The 24309-nt window shown below is 43.8% G+C and overlaps 1 protein-coding gene across 4 annotated transcripts in view; it reads right to left on the bottom strand.

The window, feature by feature from the left end:
- Nrip1 (nuclear receptor interacting protein 1) overlaps nt 1-23706 on the bottom strand; it is an 86102-nt gene extending 62396 nt beyond the window's left edge. For 2 of the 4 annotated variants that reach the window (XM_052158032.1, XM_052158035.1), the window contains exons 1-2: nt 22625-22865; nt 2125-2201 (exon numbers count right to left, since the gene is read on the bottom strand). The gene's annotated coding sequence lies outside the window, so the exon portion shown is untranslated. Of the gene's footprint in view, nt 1-2124; nt 2202-22624; nt 22866-23533 lie in introns of those variants that run through there. The other 2 variants (XM_052158034.1, XM_052158033.1) reach the window with 2 other exon arrangements.
- Nucleotides 23707-24309: the final 603 nt, after the last annotated feature.

Here is a 24309-nt window from a genome sequence, read left to right as displayed (position 1 = left end):
GCTTTTGCCCAGCGTGTCCACTTTGTATATGTTACCTGCCCCACTACTCAGGATCCCACCATTTATCAGGGTCATTGTCAAGAGTATCACATTATTTACTTAATGTGTCAAATAAACATAAAGTGCTTCCTTTGGTGAAAACAAAAAGTTCTTTACTTCATAAGAAAAACTCATATTGAGGTTGCTGCAATATTTGTAGGGAAGAACAAACCTACCCATGGAATTGTGAAAAAGAGAAAATAAATGTCTGTTAGTTTGGTTGCAACACTTGACACTGCAGAAGCTGTACTTACAAGCAACGGTGCTTAAGTAAAAGAGAAAGCAGTGCACTGGACCGGTGTATGTGCAGAGGAAGCCAGTACACAGAAATCAAAACTAGTCATGAGGCATCCACTGGAGGTTGGGACAGATGCACCGCAGACAGGGGGAACTGTGCTTGTTCTGCGGGATTCTGGTGTACCAGTTAAGTTACCATGATAATCCCCATTTGACATCAAAGTAAGCAAGCTGAAGAGAGGCTGTGCAGTGAATGGCTAAAGGCGTAAGGAGGGGCCATGCTCTCCAGATGGAGTTTCAGTCATACGTGACTTTCAACAAGTGCCAGAAGGCTGCTTTGCACTCTGCACAGGAGCTCGGGCACACCCATGGAGCGTGACAACCAAGGCACACACGACTCAGCGCTCCCAAGGCAGGATGTCTCCATTACAGAGGAAAGGTAGACTTCGGTGAAAAGAATGTCTTCTAACTAAGCAGTGATTAAAGGAGCCTTGTATAGCGTGTCTTCAAAGACATTACTTGGAAACAATTCCTATTCTGATTTTTTAATAGGGGCCGTCCACTTTACACTTTATTTCTCTGTAATGGTGTCATCCAGGTCAAAGCTCATCAAACACACATCTTCTGAGATAATGATACAGTTTTCAGAAATGGCTTGAAAAGTGAAATTCGCTAAGTGATGGTGGCGCCCGCCTTTAATCCCAGCACTTGGGAGGCAGAGGCAGGTGGATTTCTGAGTTTGAGGCCAGCCTGGTCTTCACAGTGAGTTCCAGGACAGCCAGGGCTATACAGAGAAACCCTGTCAGAAAAAAAACCAAAAGAATAAATAAAAAAAGAAAGAAAGAAAGAAAGAAAGAAAGAAAGAAAGAAAGAAAGAAAGAAAGAAAGAAAGAAAGAAAGAAAAGTGAAATTCTCTTTACTACTACAGTTGAATCCTTCTGTTTTTAAATGTGTAATTATAATAGTTAATTATTATCTTCAGTTAATAAAAATGATTCCAAATTCCTTAAAAATCCACATCTTATTTTTCCTGAAAATCCAGTAAAAATTCCAAGAATTTCTCAGAGCGAAGCATCCTAGGATGAAGCTTTCTGGGAAACAAGGCAATGAACACCCCATCCTCTGTATTCACACTGCTTGAGAACCAACCAACTGAAATCACAGAGAATTCCATATTTGCTGCGTCCCATGGATATGAACTATGAATCTTCGCCTAGTGAATTCATTATTGATTGTAGCCTTAGCAGATGCACACTAGATTAACTATATTTGTGTGTTCACACATCATCTATTTCTATTCCAACAAGAGAACCAGCAGTGTGGTTTAAAGGAGACACATACAAGACAGGAGAAATGTGAAAGCAGACATTAAGAAGGAAACCTTTTCATTGGGGCTTGCAGATAAAGTGGTCCCCAAAAAGGTTTATTCACTAAAGACTTGGTGTAGCTCTCCAGGATCTGGATCAGGAGGGCATTAACTACATGAATGGATTGAACCTCTGATGAATACACAATTGAACAGGTAACAAGGAGGTTGGGCCTACTTAGAAGAAGTAGGGTGCTAGCAAGGCTTCCAAGGGTGTATCTTGTTCAGAAAGATTTCAAAGATTTTGCTCCAACACATCCCTGACCACCATAACCTGCTGCACCACGCATGCATCACAAGCCAGGAGATAATGGGTCTGGATAGGATAGGCTGGGACAAATGTCAAGCTGGTTTATCAACAGATAAAAGTTAAGGAAAATGACAGAACAAAGCATAATAGTCTCATGTTCCTATCACTGAAAGGATCAACTATAAGTAATTTATTTTAGAAATGGCGTAACGAGACAAAGTGCAGTCAATACCTTTTGGGTATTTTCTCCAAAATGTTAAAATAATAGGTCCTGAGAATGCCTCTGCAGCTGCTCACAGTCCACGCCTTCTGAAAGAAAGAGAGATGCATGTTACTTTGAGTGTATGAAATAATTTCAATAATGTGTTTGAAACTGGAGTATTAACTGTAGACTAAAGTACGCTATCTCAAAGAAGCGACAGATGAATGTATTTTGAGAGAGTCTCATTAGGCTCGCTTCCCTTGACTGTGCCTGCTGACCACGTCTAATGAAAACCACTTATGCTGTAGAATTACTTAGAAGCCTGTCTTCATCCTAACAATAGACTATCCCTTGTTAAGATAGAGATGAATTTCTGGAGAAAAACACATCAGAAGTATTTGCCATACATCCAAGGGTTTGAAACACCTAGCTGCTTCTTGCCCAGTAGGAACATGAACTTAAACTCAGAATTAGAACCATCCTAAGCTCAGAGTGGCAGAAACACGGAGAAGGTTGGAGGTGTACCCAAACTTTTGAAACCACAACTCAACACTATCACCTTTTCTCAACTCAAGACCCACACAACTGAGCCCACCCCACCCCGCTCTTAGTGCTTAGGGTTTTGTAGTTCTATCCATAACTATATAACTCTGTTGGGATGCAGGCAGCCCAAAGGCTACAATGGATACGCTTGGCCAATGGATACGTTTGACCAGAAGAGACATGGCCTCCACTGAACAGGCATTGACTTTTAATGGTTATGCAGTCAGTCAGTGAGAAGGAAGGTATGGCAGACACACCCTGATCTCACTACAGCACTGCTCCACTGAACCCACATAGAGTTTACACTGTTGGCCTCTTCACTATGTAATCCATAACTTAGGATACATTTTCCAGGATGATAACATTACAATAAAAGAAAATCTATAAACCAGAATACAAACCTACAGACTGAAGCTATTTCACCTTCATTTTACTAGGACCTTTTAGTCTCCTTATACAGATACATGATTTCTTGGTGTTGTGCTTTTCCCCCACCCCTCCCCCATGCTAACCAAGCAGGCTTGGAGCACTACATCTCAGGTAATGTTCTCTGTGTCTACTTATTGTTGTTCTCATTGTGTCTGGGAGTCATTCGTTTTTCTTTTATCTTCCCCAAGTATCTGTCATGTCTGTTGCAAAAGCATCTAGCTGACTCTCAGTAAATAGCTGTTAAGTAAACACGATCTTTAAATCCTGACTCAATGAATTCAACATACCTTGAAAAAAATCACAAAAGGGGAGAGAATGGTACTTATTAATTTTCTTTTCATTGCTTTATATCCACACGGTCACACTTCAGCTCTTTCTCTATACAGTCTCCAGTGGCTGCGTCAGTGTTCTGTATACCCGTGTTGTGGGACTGTCTTTTCTACAGTTTAAAAGTCCTGTCCACCTGCCTGGTCATCGGCACAAGTCTTCTAAGGACATACACTAGGAAACCCAGAGCCACCTCCGCCAGCAGCCATGTTGTCAGCTTAGGTGTACTCATTACCCCAGAATTATAACTGAATCTGATGTCATGATGTCAGGAGTCGACAAAGGCATCTCCTTGAAAGTACTATTTTCTACAGAGAAATAATCAAGCAAACAAAAAACTAAACTAACAAAAATTTAAAAAATGAAGAAGGCATTCAGAGAATTAGAGGGGAAAAACATGAGTTTTCTTTTATGACATTTTTTTCATCAGCTTAATGAAAACATCCCTGTATCATTTTGTGTAATAAAATTTAACCTTATTCTGACCTTCCTCATGAGGCCAACAAAACCTCCCTATCCAGTAAGGTTCCATCTGAACTACATACGATCATAAGCAATACCTTAATTGCATTCATTTACATGACTTTGAAACTATTCTGGGCTGAAGTCATGACTGCAAGGTCATAGAACTCGAAAAGTAGAATGTGTACAATTCACCTAGGAGAAATGGTCACTGAGAACTGGGTGACAGTTGCAGTCAACAGGTGCACACGTTGGTGCACGCACACCCGTGCTGATTTTACAATCATATACAAAACAATAAGAACATGTTTGAATAAGCCCATCACATACTCTGGCTCTCCTACTAAAATGTATCTGCCTAAAATTGTAGCAAAGAATAATTCCATTTACCTTAGCAGCATTAAAAACCAAAAGTGCCTAATATAGCTGAATTTTTTTTTACCATTACACAAAGATTTCTAGAAACTAAAAATAATCTATCAATGTGTCTCTCTCTGTGTGTGTATGATATCCCAAAACCATATATGTGTTATGTATATTAAAATCCTAACTCTTTAATGTATATAACACCCTTTGTTTATAATTTTTTCCCTAATTGACATATATACAACACGACACCCTTATCTAAGGGTCAAGGAACATTATGGAGGAAGGAAGCACAAAAATTATAAAAGACAGAGCACAGGAAGCCCTCTGTGAAACTGTATCTGACAAAAAGGACTGAGAGGATTCACCCACGAATCCCCAACAATATGTCTGGGTGAACAAGGTCTGGACAGTGACACTACCTATAAACAAGCAAGAATAGGGGAGAGGGCTGGGGGCTCTTACAGGACCCTACCCAAAGACAGAATTACAGAGAAGCTAAGAATGAGAGAACTCGAGAAACAATCTCACAATAATAAAGGGACTTGCCATGTTGTTTTTATATATGTTTTGCATTTATCTACTTATTTATTGACAACTACTAGAATAAAACAGTCCATGAATTTGAACGGGGACATGTGGGAGTTACATGGGAGGGGCTGGGAAAAGCAGGGGGAATTGATGGAGCTATATTTTAATTAAGATCTTTCCTCCATAAAAAAAAAAAAAAAAGATCTTTGAGGCTGAGACTGTAGCTCGGTGGCAGAGTGCTTACATAACATGCACAAGATCTTTCCATCTCCAGTTTAAAAAGAAAAAGCCGAGAGTTTCTGTTTCATTTTTAATAAGTAGAACAAGCATATGTTCCACTGACCGGCTAGGACCGTACTTCCAATGTCTCGGGTCCTATCACACCACATTAATAAAAGAAAGGAAATACCATGGGTTGAAAGAACTCCACTACCATAAATGACAGGGCACAGGGAGTACTCTGCAAATGCCAAAACATATCAAGATCCACTGAAACAACAACCCTATAAAACAGTTCCTACCATAATAAAATGCAAGTCTAAAATAAATATCACACTTTAATTTACCTAAAGAAAAAAAACTACATAGATGGGCTGTAAAATACTAATATATGTATATGTTATCATATATTAGGTTGTTTTATACACGCGCGCGCGCGCGCGCGCGCGCGCACACACACACACACACACACACATGATATATTAGCAGCAACATAAACCATCAAATGCTTGCTTGTTTGGGGTTTAACATTCTATCCCAGGAAATTGTCCCACAATGCTTCTCTCTGTTAAACTAGGGAAATCTATATTTAATTTGCTAACCAAACCCTTTGCCATTATGCCACCTAAGCCAACATTTTGCAGTTTAAACATGACTTAGGGGAAGAGAGACGGCGCTATAAAACCTGTGCTTCTTCACCTCTCTCTGTAGAGAAGTGCAAAAATGATTAGCTTTATAAGAGGAAATTCTCGCTCATACTTTTTTTCTTTTCTTTTTTTTAAAGTTTTTCGAGACAGGGTTTCTCTATGTATCCCTGGCTGTCCTGGAACTCACTCTGTAGACCAGGCTGGCCTCGAATTCAGAAATCCACCTGCCTCTGCCTCCCAAGTGCTGGGATTAAAGGTGTGTGCCACCACTGCCTAGCAGCTCATACTTTTTTTTATCAGGAGAAGCATGAAGCTGAGTTCAACCTCCCAGCACTGCCTCCAGTGGTCTTCCTACATGTTTTTATCTGAACTGACACCTCTGATGGCATTGGGCCCAGCCCCTCATCAACCTAGGAAAAACATGGAGCGAGTGCACACTTACCATGACATGTCTAAACACGCTCCAATACCATGAGATCGCATATTTAACCTTTTCTTTTTTCTGGATGTTCATCCACATGAAGGTTGGAGGCTGAAGCTGGTGTCTATCATATGTTCTGAGACAGACTCTCCCCTGACTGCAGAGCTCACCAATCCGTTGTGCAGGTCTAGCTGGGGCCCATCTCCACAGCCCGAGAGTTGAGACTGCAGATTCTGAGGATCTAATTCCTTGGTCTCATGCGTACACAGCCAGTACCTCGCTGACCGAGCCTTCCCTACCCCCACTGTGTCCTTTTAAAGTAATAAATTAAAAGGCTTTATTTGTATCTATAAATTAATTCACTTTGGATGAGCTTCATTTTGAAATACAATTCAAGGTCAATTTTTAGCTTTATAAAAGGAAATTCTCGCTCACATTTTTTTTATCACAAGGAGTATGCGGCTGAGTTCAAACTCCCAGCACTGCTTCCAATGGACTTTGCTACATTTTTTTTTTATTTGAACCAACACCTCTGAGAGAAAGGCCACATTGTTTCTCTCCACTTCTTCAAAGCCCACATCACTGACAGTGATTTAAGTGCCTTAGCAACATTGATTAGGAAATTATCCTAAGTTCTAAAACAGCCACAAAACGTCGGGATTTTTCCATTCCTTGGACATTAGAAAACATAGGTGCCAAGTTTTATAATCACAACTTAGCCACCATTTATTGTTAAATATTGGTATAATCTTGAACTAGAAACCAATTAATAGTATAGCATAGCTTTCCGGAAAGAAAAAAAAAACATCACACAAAATAAAAACAAACACAAGGAAAAGTGATCTGGTATTGGCTCATACTTAGAAATGTAGTATTAACTATGTGCTCCTCTCTGTGTTCCTTGTGGGGAAGCATCGGTGGAAGAGGGCTGGGCCTGTGACACACTTAGACTGAAGTTCTGGCCTGCCTCTGCAGAGAGAAGGTGCGCAAGCGCTTCCGGCGTCTCATTCTTAGATGACTGGAGCAAACTCCACCCACAGCGCATGCATGGGGCTCATACCGTTTTCCTTTTCTGTAGATCATGGTGTTTCAACATCGTAATGATCTTTTTATCTAAAAGACTGCCCCCTTGGAACAGCAAAGGACAGACACAATGCCACCATGCCTCTGAAATGCACAGTGATCAATCAAGATCCTGCCCCCTCTGTGTGGTCCACATGCAATATTGTTCTGCCTACTTTACACCATGGAAGCAAACTAGGATGATTCCTGTACATCAGTTCTCCATCTGTAGCTAATTCAAGGCTCCTATGTAATATCAGCTATCATGTTGTTATATATAAGATGTAGATCACTAGTGCCTAGCCATTGTCTTCTCTAGTCTTAAATGCAGCCATTTAAGAGGACCTAGTTGTAAAACTTGCTTACTGTGGCCAGCCCTTCACTGCTGGAAGCCCCAATAAACGCCTGCCCAGTCTCCTCCCTAGCTCCTCCTGGGGTCTCTTGGCAACACTGTTGCTTTCCCACACCACCATGTCCTGACCTGACCTGATGATGTGTTCTGAGAAGCTTTGAGCACATAAAACTTTTTTTGAAACTTCTTTTCCTGAGCCACTTTCTGATGTCCCTATGGCCATACATTCCTACGGAAGAATAGAGTGCGTGCAGGGCTGTGGAGACTCCTTTTATTTCTCTCTCTCCACCTTGTAAAATGCATACACCCCTCTGTTTGCAAAAGAGTTGCCTAAGTAATGACGCCTATCAATTCTGTAAGCAAAAGGAAATCCTAGACGGACCAAGTTCTAGAGAAAATGCATGCGACACCGACTCTAAAGGTGAGGTCAAGAGACCTCCGGAGTTAGAGGCACCTGCTACAGCATATGTTAAATGGTCATTTCGTCTAGGAAACACTCCCCTCACCTGCTCACCCACCACTGTTGCACTCAGCTCCATAAACAGCAGTTATCCCCCATTATAAAACAGTTGACGGTTAAAGGAATGAGCCAACCAAGAAAGTACAATCTTCCATAACTGACATTTACAGCATCGGCCTTGGACTTCTAATCTTTCCCAGACGGGCACACAAATCAATCCATCAGCTCATAAAGGTGTGCTTTTTTAACCTCTAAATCAGATGGGATTGGCCAGAAGTGTCTGGCATGTCAAACTGCTAATCACTGCTGCCCTTTGCTTAAGCTGAGGCATGGTTGCACTGTAACCGACATCGGTCTGTGGGAAACCCATTTAACTGTCACACACCCCTGCCACTCCTGCTAGCCCTTAATTAAGCCTAATGCCTTATGCTCTGACCCTTTGTTCCAGCCTATTAACCCTATCCAGTACAAGTTCAATTACGTTACACTAAAAACTTTGCTGTAAAATATTAAATGCCAAGCCCCCAAAACCATAAGGGGCATCATCTCAACTTTAGGTTCTGGGCACCTTGATACTCAATGCATTTAAAAGGGAAAAACGAAAAATGGAGTTCCCTTCTGAAGCCATGCTGATGTTTACAGAGTTGAGAAGAACCCTACCACAGATCTCAACCAACCTCCTTATTTTATAAAAGGATCAGTTCAGAAAACATTAACTGACTCACTCACCCATTCCACAGTGCTGCCATGGCTACCAAACACCACGGTGTCTGCGAGTAACAGCTAAACTACATGAACAGCATTAGGAAGACAATTTTACTTTTCACTATGCTTTAGGATACGTCATAGATGATGGATGGATGGATGGATATTCCTAAAACACTAAACCACAACTTCATTATAGTTTAGAAGTAATGTCTCCGTTCTCTTCCAAGTCTTCCCCCTCTTCTGGTGCACTTCTTTTGCCTTTTATCATATCGCCATGGTCACCTAAGACTGCCAAGTATTGCAACACCCCCACGGTGATATTCGCAAAGGTAATGTTTCTTTAATGTTTCATTGACAAGTTTGATTGAGCCTATAATTTGAGCTATAGAATGCAGTATCACCAGACAAACATACCGCTCATATATATTTCTGAATAGATCTTTTCTACACATGGAAATGTGTATTTCTGTTCAGTTACAAGAATCTCAAAAAAATCAGACACAAGAAATGTTAGAACTTCACAGCAAGATAAATCAAATGCAGTCCACACTGGCATGCTTGTTTTATCACATAGTAATCTGTTACTCATTCTCCTTCTGTATACCTCACGCCACTACAAAAAAAAAAAAAAAAAAACTTTATTGCTTTCACTGTAACATAACAATTAAAACACAATCAATGCCGTAAAATTTAAAATGTCTGCAGAAGCTAGGATAAGTTTAGTTTTGTGGGGCTCCAGAGATGATGGCTCAGGGGTTAAACCTGCTTATAAAGAGGTTTGGTCCTAGCACCGCATCTGACAGCTCACAAGCAGGGACAACTAACTGCAGCTCCGGGATCTGATGCCCTCTGGCTTACGAGTACCTTCATGCATGGTGCATATAAACTCACACAGACACATATGCATAAACATGAGTAAAAATAAATACAACTTAACTTTACCCTATCAAAGGATTAAAAACAAGATTTTACCATTTTGTTTGCTGTCAAATGGTATTTTGAAGCTGCTTTTTTTTTTTTTTTTTTTTTTTTTTTGGTTTTTTGAGACAGGGTTTCTCTGTGTAGCCCTGGCTGTCCTGGAACTCTGTAGATCAGGCTGGCCTCCAAATCAGAAATCTGCCTGCCTCTGCCTCCCAAGTGCTGGGATTAAAGGTGTGCACTACCACTGCCCAGCTAAGTAATATTCTTAACTACTTCTAATTCTCAGCCTCATAGGTTAACCTACTATTAAATGGAACAAGTATGTCTGCAAAAGCAGTACCATTTAATGTGTGCAAACCAACTAATACTACTACTATGAAGGAAGAGAGTTGTAAAGCGAAAAATAATCAGGGGAGATATTCATGTTACTAGGACAATGCCCTCAGAGAAAGGCACTACTGGGAGGGATCTACCAGAAGGAGTAAGATGTGAAGCTTGTGGATGAATAACTGACTGAACTCAAGACACACCTGATGCTCACTGCCAGGTACAGTGAAGTTACAGCCACTAAAGGCTTTGTGAGTTGGCTCAGCATGTGCTGCCAAGCCAGACAACCTGAGTTCAACCCCTGGAACCCAAGTAGTGGAAGAATACCAAGCACAAGTGTGCCCCGACCTGTTGGCTGGTTGGCAGGTGTGTGCACAACACACACACACACACACACACACACAGTTTTCAAAAAAAACCTTGTCTTCACAAAACACGAACCAATGTTAAAATCATTTTAAGAACACTTTTAAAGATTAAAGCTAACAACAATATAGGTTTCAATAATATGTACATACCTAGGAAACGAATATGTTTTGTTTAGCATTTGAAACTAAATCTCTTGGCAGCTAGATATATCTGAACTTCATTTCCATATAATTTTAAGTTTCCCATCAGCCTTATTAATTATCAGTCACACAACAACACTATAGTGTAACAGGATTCATGTCCTGAGAAGAACAGACCTGTCTTTAAGCCGTACGAAGGACTGTGACTGCTACTGACATCCTACAAAGTACCAGACTCTGTTTAGATCACCAACCATTCTTAAAATATTAACTTTGTAAGGCTATTAAAAACCAAAATTACCCAAGTGTGCTGGCTATGCCTTTGATCTCTGTATCCAGGAGACAGAGACAGTCATATTTCTGAGTTTGAGGCCAGCCTGGTATACACAGGTAGTTCAAGGACAGCTGGAGCTACAGACGGAAATCCTGCCTCAAAACCAAAAAGGAAAAAGAAAAAGTAAGTTCTGTCCCACTGACTGATGACCACTATCCCTCTCTCAAAATTAAGCCTATAAGTTTGCCAGGTGTTTTTGGTTGGTTGGTTGGTTGGTTTTTGATTGGTTGGTTGGTTGGTTGGTTGGTTGGTTGGTTGGTTGGTTCAATGGCTGGCTAGCTGGCTGGTTGGTGGGTTGTTTGGTTGTTTGGTTGGTTTTTCTTGAGACAGGGTCTCCCCCTCCTCCCTGCTTCCCTCTCTCTCTTTGAACTGACTTTGTAGACAAGGCTGGCCTAGAACTCACAGAAGTTCCACTTTGCTCTGCCTCCCTTGTATCACCGCAGTGCATCTGACTAGAAATAAAATTATAAAACATGTTTCACAGATGCATCCATCTTCCCAAACAGTCAAATCCACAGGATTAAACATGGTCAGTCCTTGTAGGCTACTAGAAGTGAACTAAGGAAACTTCTTAAAAGGTTCAGAAATACTGTTTCATTTCCTTAAAAAAAAAATGTTAGAAAGTAATGTCTGCAGATTTTGCTAAACATATTTTCTAATCTAATTTGAATAATTTGAAGACATTTAATATTTATTATAAAACACATTCTCATTTAAACTGTCAATTAATTACAATGTCATCGACAGCTATGCTCATTTTTTCTCTGCCATATATAACTAAAAAGAAGATATATCTTAAGCATGCAATATTATTCCTTTTAGAAGTGCTAATTTAAATAGACCAAAGAAATGCAGAACAAGTATGGTACATAAGTTCTTCAGAACCAAATGTCATGAACCAAAGATTGAGATTGGTGCAATATTCTAGTCAACAAATATTCCTGGACTGGACAATCTCCTCTGCACAGGCCCTAAGGCACTAACAATCTTTAAGTGGGCATGCATGGAGTTTACTGTCCACTGAGAAGAGACACCAGACAAAGGGGGTTCTGGGATGAGTGACCAAATAACAGTGTGAGAGAAATATCACACTTGAGGGGCTCCAGGAAGCTTCTGGACTCTCGCCCCCACTGTCACCATAAGCAGGTCTCTTCCAACGTGCCTTCCAAGGCGAGGAGGCACAGTCAGTTTGTGGCCTGTGGAAAAGGCCACACACAGTTCTGTTTGCTGTCTCCCTGTCTTCTAGGAGTGCAGACTAGGGTGTACTTGGTTCAAGGCACATAAAAATCACACATTCCATGCTCAATGAACTAAAAGGATCCTTTGGTAGTTTAGAGCCTTGGTCATCAGTAACACAAGCTGGTCCAAAGTAGTCTGCTCACACCAGTCAGCTACTGGGGCCAGGTTCCACTGAATCTTCAAACAGGAAGCTCTCCTGTTGTGTTTTAGAACTATTTGTTTATTGTTTTGTTTTTGTTTTTAAGATTATACTATAATTATATCATTTTTTTTCCTTTTCTTACAACTCTCTTTGAAATTTCGGAGCCTCCTTTTTCTTAATTGTTAAGTTGTGTGTGTGTGTGTTTGTAAACATATAAATTCAGCCTGCTCAGTCCATATAGTGTTACATGTAGTGTAGGTACCTTCTCAGGATTAGCTACTTGGTCTTAGTTAACCAGCGAGGGTGCTCTTCTCTGAGGAAAACTATGTCTTCAATTGTTAGCATTCCTTCCTTAGTGGCCTGTAGTTCCTTGTCTAGGGGAACCCAGAACCATCACATCACTAAACCAGCAGAATCCCTAACTGCATCCTAAATATTTGTCCTCATAACCACATTATAGTCTCCCCTTCTCACCAAGAAAACTTCTTGCTGCAGACTGAGAGCATCACAGGAAACAACAGTGTATCCAAATATGGAATCCTGCACCTAGGCCTACACCTAAGCCTCAGGAAAATGGGTTAGAAAGAGCACGAGCCAGAGGATCCAGCAATTTGCTATGAGATAGTGTCTCCTAGGCCGGGCAGTGGTGGCGCACGCCTTTAATCCCAGCATTTGGGAGACAGAGGCAAGCGGGTTTCTGAATTCAAGGCCAGTCTGGTCTACAGTGTGAGCTCCAGTATAGCCAGGGCCATACAGAGAAACGATAGGGTCTCCTAGATCCTGTCACAGAAGCCACTCCCTGAAGTCTCACCAACAAGACTTACTAAAAAAAAGACCTGAAAATGGATGACACTGACATGCTAATGTGGAAGGAATATAGCCCAGGAAACCTCAACCCTGTCACCACTCAGAGAACTGAAAATGCCTGAAGACAGACATACCTGTACTACAAAAAGGCCTACAATTATATTTCAAGTCAGAAGACTATGAAAAGAATCCAAGGCTACGCTGAAGACCCCACGAATAATGAAGTCCCAAGGCCACAGAGCTACACCTGCCCACCACTTGCCCTCAGGACCCAGCACTGAGTACAGATTAGAAATCTCTCCTACCCAGTCTTCATCCTCTTTCCTTCCTGACCACATCAAGATGCCCCAGACAGAAATACACTTAAATCAAGACGTGAGTTTTCATCCTGGGTCTACCCAACCGCCAACTACATAATCTCTATAGTTAAATTCATACAGGCTCAGTTTTTCCTTCTGGAAATTTTGAAGTTAACAACCACAAAAACTATGACTAGATTCAGTTAATTGGTTGCCCCATTGTATCCCCTGGATCAGTTGCGGTGGGTAGATAAGAAATTTGAAAGGTAAAGGTAGGCAATATGAAACAAAGTATTTGGATGGAGGGAAAAGAGATCATTTGTGAGTACCAAGTATTCTCGAATGCTTGTACTAGAAGAAGCAGGGCCGGACTCCCTCCACACAGCGCCTAACTTCACCCATCCACAGCTGCTGAGTGTGTCCCAGGTTTTTCCTCCCAGCCCATGCACTCAGAAATAAGACTCAGATTCAAAATATATTTCTAATGCCTAGGCCTTGTAGCTAGGCTCCACTCTGACTAGGTCATAGCTAAAATAACCTAATTATTTTAACCTACATTTTGCCACATGGCTGGTTACCTGTGCTCTGTACCATGAGCATCTCCTTCCATCCTCCCTGAGGCTCTCCACAACCCCTGCTCCTGGCTCTATCCCAGAATTCTTTCTCTTCCCAGATGTCCCACCTTCTATTCCCTGCCTAAGCCATAGGCCATCAGATGATGCATCAGGTGATACATCCATCCAATACACAAGATGGTCTCTCTTCCAACAGCTTTCTATCAGGTCCCCTTCCGACGTGATGATATACCATGCCATTATTTCAATTTATGAAGGTTCAAAATTCAGTACTGGTTCAAATGGGGGTGGGGGTGGGGGGACCTCCCCAGAGCTATGCCAGCAAGGTTTTGCCTTGAGGGTTTTGCCTCAGTGATACAAAGTATGTGGAGACTAAGAAAGTACCAGAGGGTCAAATGAAAACTCTCAACCTAACCCTGTTTGCTATCACACGGATTCAGCCCACTTCACTGAATTCAGTAAAGGCATGGGCGGGTTAGAGAAACAAATATATAATCTGAGACAGAAGATAGAGTCCTCAGGTTGCTCACTTAGAAACTTCCTCTCCTCTCTTATTTAGCTATAATAAAATAACTATTCTCTTAATAAAAAATAGAACCAAAACATTCTCTTGCAGCTTTTATGAGAATCCTTTATTTCCCAGCCTTTACTGAGCAATTCAACATCCCAAGCACACTACAAAATATTATTTATGTTGCTTTCTGTCTTACTCTATGTGTACAACATAGTTTCAACTTGTGCCTTTCGGTGTTTGAGGAACCACTCAGTTGAGTGGTTTGGGGTTCAACATTCCATAATGTTAAACGAGTCAGGTAAAAAAAGGGCATGGGGTGGGGAGGTTTATAACTCCACTCCTCATGGCCTTGACCTTGAAAGCGCAAGCTGGTGTGTACTTAAAAATGTACTCTGTGCCCCGCAAGCCTCCTTCCTAATTCAGACAGCTCCCTCCTCACCAAGGCCTGCCACCCAAGTGAAGCCAACTCTTCCTTATCTCTCTCTTAACAAACTCACAAAAGCCTTATCCATTTCCCATTTGGAGCTCTCCAAGACTACTTCAGTCACATGTCATAGTCTTTGAGAAAACTATAGTGGATGAAGAAAAGGTAGTAAAAACAAATCAAAATCAAAAGGGAAAGAAATCACATTAAGGATAGTCAGGAGTTACGATTCTGCAACCGGGCACTTTTGCCACAGCAGTCCTCTGAAGTGGACAAACACAGTTAGCCTTGGGAACACCAAGATTAAGACCATGACAGGCTATTTTAATGAATTATATCAGGAAACACAGCGGTGTTCGTTTTCCTTGAAGAACACTGCAGTAATTCTGTGGTATACTTCACGAGGGCTAGCACTGGCGGGAGAGTGCCCTTGGGAACTAAGTTTGGGGGAAAGTGGCCAGTTGCCCTTGGGAACTGAATTTCCCTCTGCCTAAGGGTAGGCAGCTGAGGAGACTATGGAAGAGGGGCCTTCCCAGAGAAAGCAGGCTGTGAGCACCAGGCTGCGAGGCTTGTCCTTGCATCCTGGGTTCTGTGGCTATCAGGTAGGAGAGCAAGGTTTCCTTCTGGCTTCCGGAAAGTCAGCTGGCAGCTAGCTTCCTTTTCCAAAGATGGCATATTCTCGTGGAAAATGAAATTAGCTGTGTGACCTCAGGCAAGTGACTCTGGCAAACCCAGTGGGCTGGGTTTCTGTATCTAGAAACTAGAGAGGAAATAATATCTACCCGTCTCTGGGGCGGGGGTGGGGGGGCGAGTTGTGAGGATTAAAAGAGAAAAAAAATGCCCGTGAGCCAGAACAGCACCAAGCACAAGCAGGTGCCTCCTCGGGATGAGCTGACTTCCTTTCTCCTTCCTCTGCTCCAGCTCCTCCTGCTGGGCGGGCAGAGGGGGCAAAACAGTAAAAGACACAAACCGGTGAGGCTTGTGTGCACGCCAAGTTTTCCTCCAGGCATCTCCACTTCTGCGCATGCACAAGTTACCCCCCTCCCCGTCACCTCCACTCCCCTAAAAGCACCAGTTTGAAATCATGCACAGCAACACGTCCTAACACACAACAGCGGAACCTCGGAATTTAAAAATCACTTCTGACCTCTCCCGCGATGGCTGCCGTTGTCGAGGGAGACAAACGGACTTCCCTTTTACCAGAACCGTAGACTGATTTAGGAGAAGACTACACAAGAGAAAGAAATGTAGAGTGAAAAAGCAGAAGTGCTATTTTTAATGTCCTTTCGCAAAAAAATCAAACCCTACCCTGTCCGGTGCGATCCTTCGTGTGAACGATCCTTCTGGGGAAACGTGGAAAGGGTGATTAATTCATTTGGACTTTTCCGATGTCTCACAATGTTTTGTGTACTGCCCCACCTCCATCCTTATTTTGTTTCCTTCCCAGTGTTTAAATACTCTCTCATGATTAGATTACGAAAAACTCAAAATTCAGAAATCGAAAACGTAAAACCTTTGTTTTTCCGCAATACAGCTATCATTCATTGCTTAGACATAGCATCTCTTGGGTCGCAGGTGTGCTTCAGTGGTAGAGCACAGACATGCCTACCACGCATGTGCACACTCAACCTCTCTCTCTCTCTCTCTCTCTCTCTCTCTCTCTCTCTCTCTCTCTCTCTGAGCCATCTCTCTCAATTTCTAGAGAAATTCCTCAAGAAGTCCCATTTTGTGCAGAACTTCCAAATCTCAAATTTTGATGGCTACAGTGTGCGTCAGGTTCTACTAATACTAGCCCACATCAAAAACCATATTATAGCATTCATTCCCACTTAAAGCTTGTATCAAAGCTCAATTTCCAACCTCACTCTCCTAATGCTAAGTTAGCATCTGACATTTTTAATGAAGTGATATTTAACGTGGTCAAGTGATATTTAACATGGCCGCGTGTTATGTCTCTGCAAATCCAACAATTAAAAGGTCATGACCACAAGCAGCCAGCTTCACCACCATATGCAAGTCTATTGTAGCTACTACTATCAGCCTGCCTCCTGACTTTATTCTAAGGGCATTTGCTGCTATGACATACCTTCAAGAAACTGGTGAAGAACAGGAAACAAAATACAGCAAGCTCCGAACAATACCAGCTGCTGACTCCTTAGCGCAGAGTGGCCCACAAACCTTTCCAGCAGATGGAAAGTGCAGGCTTCAGAAGGAGTAGCCCTGCTTATCATCACAGGCTTTCCTAATTAGCAGACTAAAGGTGAGAGAGGTCTTTACACCGAGCTCTCAGTAAACACCAGCAGGGGCTGCCAGTCCTCCCCTTCTGGTCTGCGTGGGTGGGAAACTGAGGCTGAGGTCTTAGAAGCCCGGCTACTAAATCCATGTTTGTGGAAATCTGGCCTAGTCACCCCAAACTGAAGGCAAACAAACCGTAGTTTCCTTCCACCCTTAAATGTATTCGAACAAAAAGAAGTGGGTTTTAAATTGGAGCTTTTCCTTCCTAGCGGTGCCACTTGGCCACTGTGCAAAGGGAAAACTGAGGGACGAGGGAAGCAAGACTGTGATGGGACAGGTGGAGATTTCGCCCAGGACAACTATTCACGCTATCAGATGCTAATTCTGTTGCCAAGGGTGTGAACAAAAATCCTAGGTGTGCCCCAGTCCTGTTAATTGAAAGACAAAGGAAGATTGAAGGAAAGAAGAGAGGTCATGGATGCACACAGGGATGTCACAATTAACCTTCCCAGCCTCTGTCAGGGTAAGCAGCTGCCTTGCTTAGCATTACCTCAGCCAAAACAAACAAATGGATGAATCATAACTTCTAATTATCCATGTGATTATCTTCAAGAATAATCTCTTAAAAACCAGCATAACATTACAAATATTTTTTTAGCCTTACAGATAGTATGCTTTTCCTCAGAACCCAAGTCACTTGGGTTCTTGTTATTTGGGGCTGCCAGCCTTCTGAATTCTTCAGGCTTGCTTCTCTCTATAGCACTCCTGGGGTTCTAAGCTAAATACTTATCCCTAGAATGATTCAAAATCCCCATATAACTGTAAAATGGACCACGGTTTTTAAAGAGTCCATGCCTTCTCCACTGTGTGAAACTGACGAAAATTGTCTTGTTTCAGGCATATTGATGATCAATAGAACTACAAGTTTTATAACATTTTATTTGTCCTGTCTGGAAGAAAGTAGGGGTGGGGGTGGGGGTGAGAGTCAATTCCATTATCAAGGCCCATAATAAGAGCTACAAAAAAAAGCATTTAAAAAAAGCTACAAAACAAAACAAAAGTTTTGTCTGTAATAAACTGAGACTTAACTTTTATAATTTCTACACATTTACTATACATACAGATTGAACATTAAATATCAATAATGAAAAGGTAAAAATGATGGGCAGCTATGTCAGTATCCATAATGAAACCCTGATGAGATCTCTGGTCTCTCCACTGTCTGTCCCCCTGGGATAACCAGACAATATACTTAAAGCCCGCTTCCTGTAGTCAGGTACGCCCAGCCTTCTCCATCATGAGATTCTGCTAAAGAGCTCCGTGCCACCATCCAAACCTCAGTACCCAGTTCCCCATGTCCACAGCAAGACTTACAGAACTTCAGATCTAATAAAAGAGCAAAAAAAAAAAAAAAAAAAAAAAAAAAAAAAGAGAGAGAGAGAGAGAGAATACTCATTTTCTGCCAAGGACCGACGTCCTGGTACCCCATTTTGACCTTCCAGTTCACATACACGTGAACATTCAACAACCAAATGTGCCTCTGCACAAATGGAGGACCTGTCATTTCATTCTCTCGAACAATCACTATTTATATAATATTGCTGGCCTCATAGAAGGGAATCCATTACCATCAGCAATTCCCATCCTCACTTCAGCATCAGATGTAAACAGGAATGGGAAACAGGATCTGTCTCCTCCATCCACTGTTTGCCCATCCCAATGACTGCAAGGATCCTGGCTCCATCCCACTGGCTGCCTGGTGCCCTCCCTGTCAAGCCTGGCTTTACCTTCCTCCTGTCTCAGTTGGGTCTGATGTTAGGTTCCTCACTCTTGTTACCTAAAAACAACCGAATGTGCATGCTCAGCCCTGGGCTCTTGAAAAACTACAACCGAATCCAGGAAGGACCCTACCACATTCTGCGCAAAAGCAATTCACTATCTCTTTAACAGAAGTCAGGATATTTTAAAGAAAAATGTTGTCTCCGGTTGGAAGATAAGGGCACCTGGGGTTTCTGCTATGAACAGCAAGTGCTTTTTCCTCAGTCATTGTCCCTGCATGGACATAGCGTCATTCGGAGATGCAAAGCCCACTGATGAGGGTGTATCGGTCACCTGGAATGAAAGGTGGGAAAGTACAGAAGAAACCTCACCCTACCACACACACAAAGCAAAGCCAGCAACTTAAAGCCGTCTTCATGGTCAGGAGGGAAATGGCTAAGGATGTGGAACTTGTTTCATTTAGAGAGGGAGGATGAGTGGGGAGGAGCGGGGAAGGGAGTTGGGGGAGGGGGTTGGAGAGATAACCCTAGTGACTAGCCCATGCTTTCAAACCTGTGTCAGGAAGCCTACATTTTAAAACATAAAAGAGAAAAAGGGACTCGTCACAGTTTAAAATGAGCAATTTCTTTTCCTGATTAAAATTTCAATGCCTTAAAACATATTTTTAGCTGAATGATCTTTTAACTTCATATATCAAAGTGTTATTGCTGTTCTGGAAAGACAGGAGTTGCTTGCTGTCTTTAGACTTACAAAAACAACAACAACAATAATAATAATATAATAATAATAATAAAATCTAACACCTTTAACCTCCTAGGTTGTCCTAAGTCACTCTGATTTAAAAATGATATCAATGTCATGATCTTCTTCTGCTGGTTTGCAATGAGCTGTACTTGATTACTGATAACCTCCTTTTTCTCTCAGCCGTCTAGAGAGCCAAGGATGGCATATCTATCCTGATCTCCCTCTGTGTTCCGCTAGATTGACATATTTTGCCTCATCTGTCACCTTCCTCAAAACTCTGCTTTTGGATATGAGTTCATTCATTTTCGGTTGTCCTCAATGTTCTAAAATAGTGATGTCTGACAGAATTAATACAGTGCTCCAGTTCTCTCTGTTCGGCTGATATTTAATTAAAGATCCTGGAGGCCATCTTTCAGGCAGTGCGGTTTAAAGGAGGAGGGCTACTTCCTCCTTGGACAAAGTGATAAGCCACACGCCACATGGCCGAGGCTGCCTCTGACAGGCCTCCTGTTAACAGACTGCTTTACTGCACATAATCTTCCAGCAGGGCAGGTTATCTATGCCTTCCCTTCACGCTGACAGTATTCTCAAACACCTGACCCCACGCACAACTGCCTACATTCCCTCTAACCTTTTCCACAGCTAAAATGTTGGGAGTGGCGACACTCCTCCCTCCACTTTTTTTTTTATCATTGCTTTTGTCCCCCCCAGAATCCCAAAAGGCACTAAGAACACTTCTTTTGTAATATTTCTTGAATCTCTAGTAACATAGACAATCTTTACACAGTCAGAGCCACCTTGGAGCACAAGCTAAAACAAGCTGTCTTAATTTTTTTTTCTTTCGAATTAATATCTTTTGGAGACTAGCCGACTTGAGTTGATATGTCATAATTTTCGATTCTGAAAGTGGCATGGCTAATTTAAATTGGCACTTGCTATGCATTACTTAAATAATTGTTCTCCGGGATGGCCTTTGGAAAGCCTGAATTTCCTAATCATGTTTTGACTATACAGTAATCATGAGGGACATGTCAAGGTAAGCTAACTCCAAGAGCAATAAACTAACAAACAGACTCTAGGTGGTGGTATAGGTTATTTTTTTATCACAATATTTTGCTCTTAAAACTGGAGAAGTCGGAGCCTGGCCTTATCCACACACATTTGGCCATTGCCAACGCACACTATTTTCAGATATCTCAATTAGAAAAAAAATTCAAGTTCTATAAAGTTTAGAAATGCAAATAGGTGGTTTTAAGTCTTCACAAAGCCATTACAGCCTAGTTTTCAACTATCTTAAAGGCACTTCAAGGAACTCATCTGTATACAAACAAGCAACAACCGAACTGCCCTCCTTAGAGTTTGTATGTATAGGTTTTAAGTGTATTTTCTTCACGCTCCTTGCCCTTGAAAGGCTAAGTGTGGAGAGAAGTCTCCCCAGGAGAGTATGAAACAGGCCACAGTTAAGGATCCAGTTTGCAGGTACTGCTGGCCAGCTTCATGACCGACTCTCCTTCTTTGTCTATAGTAACTAAGTCCCATCCAGAACGTTCCTGTTGGTGTTGAAGTCAGGCTTCCTGAATCAGTTAAATCTTATGGACATTACCAAACTGCCGGGCAAAACCAGGGCAACTCACTTGGAAGTGGAAGATTTCAACATCCTCCAGACAGCAGCCACTCTTAGGGGCCGTGCGCAGGAAAACACCGTTTGTTTAAAGTCGACTTATTTCGCCGTCTCTTAGACAAAAGGTGGCAACCTGATGATTAAACACTGGATAATTGCATCTGGAAGATGCCGCCCACTTGCTAAACCTATGATTCACTAATAAGCGGGTTAGGTGTAATTCATAACTTTAAAGAATGAATTACTGAAGCCCCTGCTTTACAAAACCCAAGGAATACAGACTATACATCATTTAGGCATATATTCGTAGACACAGACAGACAGACAGACAGACAGGACAATCTTGTTTTACTTTTAGTCTGTGCCTCTTTCTCTAAATACATGGCTTTCCCTCAGTGTCACCATCAGTTTACATGAGCAGACAAACTCGAGCCTGGTGCCACCAAAAATGAGTTAAAAGTTCTTGCACCTAAGAATGTCCAGTCTCCCGCCCCCCCCACCAAGACCCCAACTAAAATGACCCATTAATTTAAAAAAAAAAAAACCAACAACCAAAAAAGTATTTTAATGTAAAATTACCCAACGCTCCGTTCTTCGTTTACGACCGCCAGAATCCAATTAAATTACTGACATGATGGAAGGTAGAAACTCGTGGAATGCCTCAGAGATCAACATGTGTCAGAATCACTGCCTGTCCGCCTCTTAAACACAGTGGATTCCTTTGTTCCTTCAGTCAGAATATCGACTCCTGATTAAAATTTGGAAACTACTTTGGAAAGGATGGGAAGGTCTGGGGAATGTTTGTGCATTAGACGGTTTCTTCTATCAACAATAGTGAGGACAGTGGCACCAGAGAGAAGAGCGGTCTCTCAGGACTTCACCAGGCTCACACTTAAATGTGAACCCCCTCTCGGATGCTGGGGGAACAACTGAGTTGAGGCCTCGGTGCAAGGGGCCTCCGCCCTCCCTCGGCGGCCGGGGAGCCCGTGCCCAGCAGGCCGGACCTGGGGCTCAGAGCAGTCCTGTCTCCGGGTCACTTTTCCCGGCCAGGAATTCAGCGAGCACCGCGCAAGGGAGACACTGGCGATAGGCGGGGAGCTGCGCGGGCGCCACCGCGAGCACCGCTGGGCGGCAGGACCGAGCGGCGCGGCAGCCAGCGCCCGGGGCTCGGGGCCAACGGGGGCAGCCTGGCGGGTGGGCGAGCTCGACCGGAGCCCCGCGACCCGGCCACCCGCGTGGGTCCCGGCGCAGAACACCCAGGGCGGCTGCGCCCCTCGCGCCAAGCCTGGCACGGACCAGCCCGCGGCTGGGAACTCCACAACTTGGCGGCTGCGCTGGCCGGGCCCGCGAGTTCCTGGGGAGAGCCGGAGCGGGGCGCGGCGGAGGGCTGTCCCCGGGATCCGTGTCCCCGGCGCCCCCCGCGGGCCTCCCCCGGCCTCCGCCTCCACGGGCCGCGCACTCAGGCCGTGCCCGGGCGGTGCGGCGTCCGCTCCCGCGAGCTCCGCACGGAGCCCGGCCCCGATCGCCACTCACCGAGGCCGCCGCGGGCTCCGGGGCCGCTGATCTGCGTCGCTCCCTTCTTCCCAGGCTAGCTGTGCCTTGCGGCCGCGCGAGGCCACGGGCGCTGCGCACGGGCGGGCGGGCTGGGGCCGGCTCGTCCTCCGCCTGCGCCGCGGTCGCCGTCGCCTCCCGAGTTCGGGGCTCTGCTGCAATGTCTGCGAGGCTGACTTTGAGCGCCTCGCTCGCCGCCCGCCCGCCGCAGCCGCGCTCCTCCCTCCGCCGCCGACTTCGCGGCGGCCGGGTCCCTCCCCTCGCTGCTCCACGCCATTCAGCTCTTCAGCCAAGTTTCTTAACCCTTTTCTGCCCCTCCCTCCCATTGTCACCCGGGCCGAGCACGCACCCCCGCGGCTCGCCGGAGCGGAGGAGCTCACCAGGCATCCGCAGGCCTCCTCTCCGGGGACTCCGGGTGGGGGTCGGGGCCGATCGGCCTTGAAGTCAGAGAGAGGACACCATTGGACCCGGAGAAGGAAGGGGTGCTGTGTTCCCGGAGCCGGCGCCCTGGCTTCCCAGCCCCGTCCAGCCAGCGGTATGGACAGATAGATTCCCCGCTAGGGGCCAGGCGATCTCCCTTGTCACCCATACCGGGGCAAACGCTGGGGGCACCAGAGGGGAGTCGGGGCACCTTAACCCTACCCCAGGTCCCCCACCTACAGGGCTGGCACCTTAAGTATCTCCCTTTCTCCCGTTTCACCCCATAAGCACGCGTTCTCTTGGCGCCCTTTACCCACCCTCGATTTCCACCTCCTTCAAATCTGTGTCCCAGGCTTAAATCCCGGAAGCTACAGCGCTATAACTCTAGGTCATTTTGACCCCATGCTCAGCACGTAGTAGGACCCAGGAATAAATATGGCAGGATTCCAAGCAGAAAACTGAGAAGGAGACCTGAGGAGTGCTCAACTCAGCTCCCTAGACGGACGCAGGACCCAGGAACCCGCTTTATCTTCAGCTGCTTTGTCACTGCGAAGTCTCCTGGCAGGGTCTGCCCTCCAATCTGCACCACCCCCAGGAAGGATCCGACCCGACAGGACTAGGAGATGGGCTGTCACTTCTTTAAGCAGCTCTTGCTGGGTTCAGAGTCTCAATAAATAACAATTACATCACGAAGCCAGGGTGGCAGTGCAGCGAAACCTGGGTTTCCTGCAGCCTGGTCTCGCTGAACCCGCCTCTAAATTTGAGGGGGGCTAACAGATTGGTGAGGCGAGAAAGTGAAGGGAGGAGAGAAGAATACGAAACCATGATCTCTTCCTCTCCTTGTGTTTTGTGCTTTAAAAGCCTATTCTCTCTACTGCCTTCATATCTTACTTGCGAAGCCTCCTTTTAACGCGCCCCCAGATGTCTCATTTGTTTTTTACTCTAGAATCTTGCCATGAAAAGAATTACCTGCGTGAAGACTGTTGTGGTTGCAGAAGTTGTTTTTGTTTGACATAAAAAAAAAAAAAAAGGCTAAAGTACATCTTCGGTTCACCCTAAACTCTAAAGCGCTACGCCTGCCTTAAAATACCTACTAAGCCAATTTCTGATGAAGCTTTCTGCTCTCGTGCACACGTTTTCTTATCTTTAAGAATTTCGGTAGGGTTTGGGAGCAGTTATTGATGCATACTGAAACCAAAAATTATCCAAGCGACCCAACTGTATTCTTTACTGTTATATAATAGCTA

Source organism: Apodemus sylvaticus, chromosome 15 (genome assembly GCF_947179515.1).
Source record: "Apodemus sylvaticus chromosome 15, mApoSyl1.1, whole genome shotgun sequence".
NCBI lineage: Eukaryota > Metazoa > Chordata > Mammalia > Rodentia > Muridae > Apodemus > Apodemus sylvaticus.
This window is presented reverse-complemented; position numbering and strand designations above follow the sequence as displayed.